General features: G+C 37.1%; 1 long non-coding RNA gene across 1 annotated transcript; it reads right to left on the bottom strand.

Annotated features, from left to right (window-relative positions):
- Positions 1–231: 231 nt before the first annotated feature.
- LOC131304741 (uncharacterized) lies at positions 232–2,386 on the bottom strand. The gene is made up of 2 exons (XR_009192459.1): positions 1,854–2,386; positions 232–478 (listed from the first exon to the last, which is right to left on the bottom strand). It is a non-coding gene; the product is annotated as an uncharacterized LOC131304741 (long non-coding RNA).
- Positions 2,387–10,715: the final 8,329 nt, after the last annotated feature.

Here is a 10,715-nt window from a genome sequence, read left to right as displayed (position 1 = left end):
TTACCCTACGTTTTTTTTTTTCTGGTAAAAAAAAAAACGTTTCAGGCCCAAAAAAATAAAAAAACGTTTTTAAAAATTTTAGTAAAACATGGGCTTAACCATTGTACTTGCGCGAGGCTTAGATTCCGGATTTTGTAACGCCCCGATTTTCGGACACGTTAATTAAATCATTTCTAATTGATTTAATAATCCATAAAACTGATTTAAGAACTAAAATTTTATCAAACAGAGTTTAGCAGCAAAAATCTCAAATACCGAATTCAAAACAACTTAACTGTCTTACAACCCAATGAAATAAAAACAGAGTTTGACAAATGTGATAACACTTTTGAAAATTTAAATAACAATACTTTAAATTAGCAGAGCTTCTAAGGGTAGGGTATCCAAGGCTCGACAAACTCCCATTCCTCAGCTGGGAGGTCCTCACCCTGATACTGATCATCTTGAAGATGATTCTGCTCTTCGGTCTCTTGATTACCTGGCATAAAACGCCAGCCCAACAGCACCATAATGAGTTTTGAAACTCAATAGATAATCTCAACCCTACCAACCCCTTACTCTACAATTAGCATATCAACAATATAACAAAAGATAGTGGTACAACATAATAGCACATCATCTTTTTCTTTATTATCCATCATCTTACATGAAATCTAAGGATCCTCTCCACAAGATCCCTTCCTCCCACCTCCACTAACTACAACCGTCTCATGGGTCCACTCTTCCTCTTGTTTGTCCTGTACCAGGGTCTTAGGTGAGCGCACCTAAATTATGTATCTAGCATGTTCTCACTTAAGACCATAACAGAAGGATTGAGTCATCCCATGACGCATCGTACATTAGGGTCGGACATCACCTACCACTAACTATAACCGTCTCATAGGATCTATTCCCTCTTGAACAAAAGAAGCGAATTTTCCCATGATGCATTATACATTAGCGTCACAACATCTCTTAAACACTGGGCCCCATTGGTTACCCATTTCAACATAGGGCCCCATTGGTTACCCTTGCCATAGCCATGGCTCAAATCACAATCCACAACCTCACACCTCAACACTTTATCAGGTTTCCATTTACTTAACATCGTCTACGTGAATCACTACTCGTAACCACCCAGTGAACCTAAGTCCATTCTAGCACGTATAACATAATACAGTCAATAACAACTCAATTCATAATAACAGGATACATTTCAATGAGATAAAAAGTACATATCAAATAATATTGTGCGAGTAAGTAAACATATAATATTTTATGAGTGGGCCGATGCCCTTAAATTTGTTTATCAATCAAGAAATTTTCTTAAAACTTAAAAGGTTGGTTTAGTTGTTACTCAAATGTAAGGGTAATATAGTCATTTTATTTTTCTATGTACTTTGTTATATTAAATTTCTTTAGGGTAGTCTAATACTATTTAATGTAGTCATATACATTGTTTCTTTCATTAAAATTAGAGCTTATATATTTATTATGAACATCATACTTACATTGGTACTAAAACAAAAGCAATATGATAAGAACCTATTTATGAGTTCTGGGTAATACACATAGCAATAAGAAAAGGACAAAAGATATTATAGGCCGAAACTATAAATTTAAGAAACTCGGGGGCCGATTGTAGTTTAATATATTGAGTTGGGCCGGAACAGAATACTAGTGTAATCATGATGGCCCAAAATGTGGTTTAATCAAAAACAAATCAAAATCCATCACATACTTTTACATTCACTGTTTATGGCCGAACAAAATCAGGGAGCACCGAATTCGGTTGTGCGACGTTGGAATCGATCTCTACTGAAATGTTAAACACATAATATACTTAGGAGAGAGTAGGAAAGCGATTATACTACCTTTAATCTGGACAAAACGATTCGGTGGAGTCCGGTGGGTTTTCATTTGGCGGCGAAAGATTGGTATTCTAGCAGCAACTTTGGATTGGAATAACTTGACCAAACCTCTGCTGTTTTGGACGATTCTTGTGTCTAACACGAATATCTTGAAACGCTCTACAACTTTTGTGAAGAGGTCTAAGCCCGAAAACCACTCTAAGTAGGAGAAAAATGGAAGTTTAGAAGAGTTGCTGAATCTGCCTGGAAATCAGGATCCGAGAATTTTACCAAACTTTGAATAGCGATAACTCTATCGATTCTTGACCATTTTGGGTGATTCTTGGGTCAAAATCGAAGGTCTTGACACCCTCTACAACTTTCATGAAGAAAACACAGCCTAAAAACGAGTTTAACTAGGAGGAAAATGGCAATAAAAACAGGTACATGGAATGAACGAAATCAAATTTTTGTGGTGGTGCCTTCTTCCTTTGCTCTTCTTTATTTTTATTTTTTCCTCCTCCCTCTTTCTTCTCTTCTTCTCTCCTCCTCCTTTACTGCACAACACTCTCTCTCTTTGCCGAATTAAATGGAAAAGAAGTGGGTGGTCACTTTATAAGAAAACATGGGGAAAATGTGGAGAAAATTAAGGGGGATGGAGTTGTGATTTGGCTGAAAACAAGGGGGGAGAGAGAGAGAGAGAGAGAGAGAGAGAGAGAACCGGGAGAGATGAGGAAATGAGGGAACATGGTTCCTAAAATTTTGGGATGGGTACATTGTGTTAGGTTTGGGTAGGGAAAAGAATTATTTATATGTATGTGTATGTATATATGTTGAATAAAAAGTAGTTACTGATTTGTATGAAATTTTAATAATGAAACTAATTATAGAATAAATAATCGAGTAAACTTATTAGTTTAATTAATTAACAATATTTTTTTATTAAAAAAAAAAAATTAGGGTCGTTACAGATTTGCACCCCCCCTGCGCACGAATATCCCGTGACGCGCACCCGGTTAATTGGTTTCCGAATCAATTTTTTCAAATTGCCTTCGGCCACGGCACATTTTTCCGAGCGCGCGAGACCTCTTATTGGGTTCTCATTCACAAGTTCACTAGTGTGCAAAGTTATTTAAAGTGGAAAATAATTTTGTAACTAAGCAATATGGGACTAGAGAATCTCTAGTAGAGATATTTTATGATGAATTGTATGATATGGGGGATTTTTTTGAATTATAATTATATATAATTATTATATATATTGTAGTTGCGGTAAATCCAAAACGGTACCCGGTACCTGACCGGTACCGCTACTTACCGTACCAGTAGAAAAACCGGTACCCTATCCGAAACGGTATTCAGAACTATGCTCCGTCCATAAAATTTTTCACTGTACTCCCTTCGTTCCCAGAAAGATGCTTTTGTTTCGCTAAATAATTCAAATTTTTTTCACAAATCAATAGATATTAATAAGTTCTTTCAAATTGTAAAATTTTTTTTACGAAAAAATATCATGTTTTTAAAGGTTTAAGTTTGTAGGCCGGTCATTTATTTATGGACGAAGGAAGTATTTGTTTAGTCGCACGTTCTATTTTTTAGTCGGTGAGATATAATGGGGGTGTTGTGGCATGTAGGTAATTTTCGAAACCTTCAAAGGTTAAGTTTGTTGGAAAAATGGAATTTTAACCAAAGAGAATTTGGTGGGACCTACACCGCAGAGGTGGGCCCAAGTGAGTTTTAGATACTCCTTGCCAAGGAGTTTAAACCGGTCAAAGAATGAACAAATTTCATTGAGAGATGAATGAGAAATTGTCTCTTAAAGTGGGTTTTGGACCAACAACAGTGCACAGTTGAATGGTCAAAATTGAGTTGATTACCCAGAGTTATTACCCATGATTGTGTATTCAATTTCGGAAATAATAACTGTATCAATTTTATTTCAGAATTGAATTACGAAATCAATTCCCCTATTGATTATTGGCTCCTCCATGAATATTCGTATTCATTGTCGTATTGATGGCAGAGGCTTCCTCCTTCAGCTATATAAGGGGACCTCTATCTTTGGTTTCAACACACCGAAAACAATCCAAAGCATCTCTACCACTTCTTCTGCAATACAATTGTTCTTTTCGAGAGAGAGAGGACAAACACAAGTTAGTTCGACGGGCAGTCTACGGCGGTGCTCCGGCGGTTGAATGGTAACCGAGTCAACCCTGGGAGACGAACATCGACACAACTTCCAGCACTAGTGAGGCGGCGAATTTGTCTTAAGGGCACTGTTGAACAAAACGGGTCTCGGTTTGGAATTGCTAATACTCTTTTACAGTTTATATCCACATTTCATATTCTGTAATTTTGAGATTCATGTTCATGTTGTAATTTTCAGAAATTAGTAAAATCGTTTATTGTTTTCCGGACTATTTTTCTACAAAGTTTTTATCGGAGGAGTAGAAGAGTTAACCCATGTTTAGACACCGCACATGATTTTCATTTGGTTTGGCACTGTTGATGACGTGGCGCTAGGGGATTGGTTTGGAGGAAAAAGGTACTTCTCCTACTCAGGCGGAGATAATTTATTCTCCTCTTTTTCTTGACTTTTAGAAAAAGATACTATTTATGGGTATGTGTTTTTACAAAATACTATTATACACCTATTGGCTCCATTCCAGAACACATTTTTAAAAAATAAGTACTTATTTTATATTTTCAAACTCAAAAATAATGTAAATGAAAAATAATTTTTCAATTTTTTTTGCACCGTATAAAAGATCTCAATGAGATATATCAAATAATATCTATATTGATAGAAAAATTATTTGCGTAAGCACATAATTTTTGAGTTTAAAATTGCCTTCTTAAAAAAATAAGTATTTATTTCCCGTTCAGAAACGGGGCCCTATATAATTGTCATGAGTTAAAGGTACGTGAAATCCCGAGTGGAAAATTTTGGATTCTGAAGGCCCGAGTCATCAGTTAGATACCACTCTGAAAAAGCCAGAATTCTAACCTTGTGTTAGGACCTACGAGCCAAGGGACAGTCTTCAGCATTTAGGGATCATGGACCGACCATATATGAGCCCCCCCCCCCCAACTGATTTTATCATAGAGGCCAAGGATAGACAATAACTCCCTAGCACTTTTGTTAGGGGGTCCCAGTGACCAGGTGTGGTATCTCACTAATGGCTCAGGCCCTCTCAAGAGGGGGCCTTTGGGGTTCAGGGGAAATAGTATGAAAGGTGATTTCACTATCAGCCTAGTGGTCAATGTTTGGATTTAGAGGTTTACTCCCTTCAAAGGATTCAGGTTCGACACTTCTCAAGTGTTATCAATTTTTTTGAGGCTAGTCTATAACTTTAATTGGGACGCCTGCAAATGGGTGGGGGGATTGATTTCCCAGAATAGTTAAGGTGCGTATAAGTTGGTCCAGACACCTAAATTATTTTGTACTATAAAAAAAGAGAGGTTAGAGCTATGTGGTGTGGTGTGGTCTACCATACTCAGATGCTGTGACCCCTTGACGTTAGAGCTATGTGGTGTGGTGTGGTCTACCATACTTAGATGCTGTGTTCCCTTGATGCTTGTGCGCCACGTAGTGTAAAAATGCAAATGGTCAGAAGTGTTTTTGGGATGGGAAATCCCAGTCTCTCTCCATATCAGTTTAGGCAGTTTGTAGGCTCTTTTCGGGCCAACAATAATGATATGAACTGGTCGTTTTTTAGACTTCACCGAGAACGATGAACACGTCAAAAATCCACGACAACCGGTGATGTTGGATTCAGACCCATTCTGAACTCTATGCAAATGTGTGGTAAAAAAGTGTTTTCTATAAACTCCATACTAGTAGTTGGGATAAAATGTGTTACGTAATAATCTTGAGGGAAGCCCCAATAACTTATCCATACCCCTTTGTTTTCTTTCGCACGAACGAATTAAAATTTAATGGCAAAAAAATCGAAATAGTCCTTGTAGTTAAGTGTCTGTGTCAACTTGGTCCCTGCAATTTGAATTGGCTCAATTTACACTCTGTAGTTTTCATTTTATTCCAACTTGGTCCAATTACTAACTACCGTTAGACTCCGTTAACCCCAGACACGAATGGGCCCCTTTTTCTAGGGTTAAAACCGTAATCTGTCATTCTCTTCTTACCCTAATATACCTCTAAACCAAAACACAGAGCCTCATTGTTCCATTCTCCATTTTTTTTCACGGCTTCCATTCTCCATTTGTCGTGCCCGGGATTTTACCTTTGACCGAAACGTGTCTCGTTCGCCTTCGGGGGGAAGGAGTGAGAGGGATTAAAATCTGAATAAGTGATCTGATTCCTATAGATTGCGACGTGGTTCTTGAAAAAAAAATAAAAAATAACGAGTTTTGTGTTCTACAAAAGAAGTTCAGATATTTTTGAAAAATATTTGAATTTTAGAAAATGAAGTGGATTTTATTTTAAAGAGGACTGAGCTTTCATCAAGTTACCTACATATCTTCTGGTAAAGGAGAATCAGGTCCGGCCATAGTTCGGGCCACAAAAGAGGTTTAGAAAAAAACTTAGAGTCCCCACCAGGCATAGAGTTTAGGTGTGCCTGGTCACCTTTTGAATATCGGAAGAATAATTTAAGTATTTTAGAAAAAAGAACACGGACCAGAAAATCAGATTTTTAGAAAAAAATGACTCCGTTTTGCTTTTAGGAAAATGCTTTAGGTCTGGAGGTTAGAGAAGAAAGGGTTCGGTAATTCACTAGAAAATGGACCCATTTGTGTATGGGGTTAACGGAGGCTAACAACAGTTAGTAATTGGACCGAGTTGGAATAAAATAGAAACTACAGAGTGTAAATCGAGCCAATTTAAACTGCAGAGACCAAGTTGACACAAACACTAAACTACAGGGATATTTCGGTTTTTTTCCCAAATTTAATTAGTGGGATATGTATTACGTTGGTCAAATATCAACCACCTAAATTTCTTTCTTTCTTTCCATTCTTTTTTTCTTTTCCTCTCTAATTCCAGTACTCCACTATTTTTTCCTCTCTTATTTCTTCATCGTTTAGTGAAACATTCACGTAATGTCCTACGTCAGCATCCAATTACGGTCCCACGTCACGAACCAAGAAAATGAACCATGAACCAGCATTTCTCCTTTTGCTTTTGTTTTAGGGGAGTGATTTTGTTACTCATCTTTTTATTAATGTTACTCCTCTTTGTGCCTATATAAGATGATTTATTTTGTGAAAGAAGGGAAGTAACATTTACAAAAAGGGGAGTGACAGAATCAATTCTCTTGTTTTATTAGGACATTTTTAAATGCTTTATTTTACAGATGTAAAGATTCACAATTGGATGACTTTGCTAACTGCTAAAAAGATGATGCTACGACCGCATATGCGTCAAGAACCGCTCATACCATAATCATAGATTTCACATGATGGAAATGAAATTGATATAAGTTGGATGATTTTGGACCCGTCAACTTTGTCAAGAAGTATTGCTCGGTCACATGACACCACTATCTGTACGGAAACCCATCGCACCTATATCGCGACAAAAAACTGAAGTCTCACCACGTGTGGACGACACTAGGAACATGTTTGAATCTGTGTCGAAATTCTTTATGCTAAATCATTTGATGCACGTAGGTCATAAGGGATTGGCTCGAGTGACATGATAACAACTGAAGGCCTTATGTCTAAGAGGTCGACTGGACGAATGCCAAGGAGGTTAGTCATTCCAAATCTTAGCGTCGCTAAAAAATTATCCGATCATTAACTTATAATTCAGCATCAGTTGGAGACGCGTGTAAAATTGGTCCGAACACCCGGAATAGAAAAATTGTAAATACATCCTATTTTACCCTTTGATGACTTGCTCACCACCACCCACTTAAAGAACGGCTCCACCACATAACATTTTCATTCGTGGGATCCGTGTATCCTCGTGTAACATTTTCATACGCGTGTTGGACATATTCCATATCAATCCCAAGAAATTTCTTGATTCATTCAAACTTGGTTTGTACGGTTACAATTAAAGAGGTTAATTTGTAGCTTCATATGAATTTCGTTGAGAGAGAGAGAGAGAGAGAGAGAGAGAGAGAGCCCCACGTTTAAAGGTAAAGAAAAGAGAAGGAAATTGGAAGGGACGGAGAAGACTACTTTTTGGTTTGAGAGAACGACAAGAAAAGGATGGCGTAGTGAATCTATGAGTGTAAAGAAAATGCACATGGCCTCCATTAAAATAATTCGAGGCCAGGACACACTTGACGCGTGTGCACAGTAAGCTGTTCGACTCGAAAGGCAAAGGAAAAATAAAATACCATGAATCAATTGCGTAGCGGCTACAACTTGGAGTCCCGGTTTTCAACCCTCATTTTTTGGGGACACGTAGTAGTATTGTCTCCTAAATGGCATTCAAGCAACCGCGTCTGTACATTAGAGAAAAAAATTCAATAAACTTAAAGAAAAACAAAGAAAAGAATAATGGAATGGAAGAAGACGTAATCAAGTGAGAGAAAAAGCAAGACCGTATGTAAAAAATACTAGAAGACGTGCAGTTATAGAGTGGCAGTTAAATGGAAGTTACAGATGGGAAAGTGTGTTGTTAGTTACGGATGAGAGAAGACGTATTATTACATTGTGAAATCCGTTTTTTGTTTCGGTCAATTTTCGAGAAGTTTAATGAAAAATCAAACACACTCTATCTTTCAATAAGACTCAATTGTTTTACAGAAAAAAATAATTTTCTCCAAACACACTCTTACTTCTTGTTCAACAAAAGTTCGATATTTGAGGAATACCCAAGGGTCCTAGTTGCAGTATTTAAGTTCTTAGTAACGTTGATATTTTTCTATGAACTATTCATTCCGTTCCGATTTGTTTGTTCAATCTCAAATTTTTAACTTATTAAGAACACCAAATATGATCCATTGGTTTGAAACCGTACAAACCAAATTTCTTGGGTCGGTGATGTCCACCAATTTGTCTCTCGATCTGTTTTGTCAAACAGGCCTACCCTACCCAAAGAATCAAAGTTCAAATAAAGCTCCTTTTTTGTCACTCGTGCTGCTGAGGATTCTTTTGTCATCAAGGCAATTGAATTCACCTAAACAACTATTGTCAAATCAGTGCTGAGTCATCCAGTTAAAACGAGTATTGAGAAGAAAGGAGTTTGCTCAAAAAATGTAACGTACGTGCTCTGCGGTCAGGAAACGTTGAGTTCGTATGATGCGGGCGTGTTAAGACAGTGCGTGGTTTAAACGGATTAGAGAGTCTTCGTATCCTGATCTAACTTCTTGCAAGCGATTGCTTCACAACCTTTTGGGAAAGGCCAGGAGGATTGGTTCGAATTTGCCTCACTCGTGATTCGTGAAGGACTTAGTATTTAGTGAATAACAAAATGGACAAGGAACAAAAGCCACTTGTATTTCCGTGAATAAAGTGACGAGGTATAAGAAAAAGAAGAGAGCAAATGATTTACTATTATCGGAATTACAAGTCTTGCGTGAAAGAAAAAGTGCTGAAAGTAAATTCTGAGAAGTTGTAAAAACTAAAAACTGGCATTGAAATGATGAGGCGAGAGCCTTGGGCCTGCCCTCTCTTGCTGTATTTGTAGTTGTAAGTTCCCTGAAAGATGGCTTCCATGACCCTGCTCGTGCTCAATCTACTGCCTTTCTAAGAACTGAGTTAGGCCCAGAAACGTTTGTACTTTGCTTCTCTGTAAATGGTCAGGGCCTCCTAACAACTAAACTGGGCCTTGGTCCAAAAAAATGGCCCAGTTAATCTGAGATCAAGGTCTTTTCGATTTGGTCAAAAATGGGTGCAAACAAAAGGATTCGGCATTAGCTGTCTTACCTTTTGTTGATAACTCAAGGGTGGGTTCGGGCTCCTGCTGTCTCAAATCTACTGTCCACTTGAAAGGAGTTGATAACACCAGAAAAGTTCCGAAACTTTGAGAGGGAGCAAATCAACAATCTTAATTCAAAGGTGAAGAAGTAGTTTTTCATGATTCTTGACGATATCTGAAGTAAAAAAAAAACTAGGTAGAGTATGCTTACCAAAAAAACTAGGCAGAGTACGCTTGATCATCAGACCAATTGTGGTTACCAAATATATTATCGAATTAGTGCACGAAACTTTCATTTGAACGAATCATGAGAAGGATTGGGTGTTAGCAATCTTAATTCAAAAGCAGAAAAAAAAAGAACAAAAAGAACAAAAAAACAGTTTTTCGTGATTGGACCAAGTTAGAATAAAATGAAAACTACAGAGTGTAAATCGAGCCAATTCAAACTGCAAGAACCAAATTAATACAAACACTAAATTACTAGGATCATTTCGGTTTTCTTTCCAAATTTAATGAGTGGGATATTTATTACGTTAGTCAAATACCAACCACCTAAATTTCTTTTCTTTTCTTTTTTCTTTTTCTTTTTCTTTTCCTCTCTAATTCTAGTACCACTTTTTCCTTTCTTATTTCTTCGTCGTTTAGTGAAACATTCACGTGATGTCCTACGTCAGCATCCAATTACGGTCCCACGTCACGAACCAAGAAAATGAACCATGAACCACCCTAAATTTCTCCTTTTGTTTTTGTTTCAGGGGAGTGATTTTGTCACCCATCTTTTTGTTAATGTCATTTTCCTTTGTATTTATATAAGATGATTTATTTTGTGAGAGAAGATGAGTACTATTAACAAAAAGGGAGTGACAGAATTAATTCTCTTGTTTTATCAGGACATTTTTAAATACTTTATTTTACGAATGTAAAGATTCACAATTGGATGACTTTGCTAACCGCTAAAAGGATGATGCTACGACCACATATGCGTCAAGAACCATTCATACCGTAGAATCATAGATTTCACATGATGGAAATGAAATTGATATACGCTGGAT

Source organism: Rhododendron vialii, chromosome 10a (genome assembly GCF_030253575.1).
Source record: "Rhododendron vialii isolate Sample 1 chromosome 10a, ASM3025357v1".
NCBI lineage: Eukaryota > Viridiplantae > Streptophyta > Magnoliopsida > Ericales > Ericaceae > Rhododendron > Rhododendron vialii.
The sequence above is the reverse complement of the archived record's forward strand: the minus strand, read 5'-3'. Positions and strand labels throughout refer to the sequence as shown.